We start from the raw sequence: 490 nt of genomic DNA, 5'->3' as shown, positions 1-490 counted from the left end.
TTATAATGATGATCATTCTGATATTTTCTGGTTGTAATTTTCATTGATTCATCTATTAAACATATTTGCAATAAGTTTCTTGGGATTTGGTTTCATTAACTGCAACAATATAATTGATGATGGTGAGTTAATAAGTTGTTGTCATCTTCATTATTTGCTGGTTTCAATTCTGGATGTTTTCATCACTCAAGGAGCTTGTCTAACTTTAATTGTTCCCAGAGGGAATTTTTAATCCAGGGATTCTCCCCCACCATTGTGTCAGTAGGGGGGGTGGGAATGGTTGATTTTGGACTATGTTGCTACTCAGTTGGCAAAGATACAACCCCCCTTATCTCCCCCTCCTCTTTCCTTCCCCACCCTTCTTCAGCCACACACAAAAACTTAAATAGTATAAATTAGTACAACCTTGCATTTACTTAACAGTCCACATACATGTCATCTGAACTTTTAATTTTCTTCTAGGGAGGACCCCCACAGCCTCCCCCTACCA

The sequence above is a fragment of the Apostichopus japonicus genome, chromosome 13 (genome assembly GCF_037975245.1).
Source record: "Apostichopus japonicus isolate 1M-3 chromosome 13, ASM3797524v1, whole genome shotgun sequence".
In the NCBI taxonomy this organism is placed as follows: Eukaryota; Metazoa; Echinodermata; class Holothuroidea; order Aspidochirotida; family Stichopodidae; genus Apostichopus; species Apostichopus japonicus.
This window is presented reverse-complemented; position numbering follows the sequence as displayed.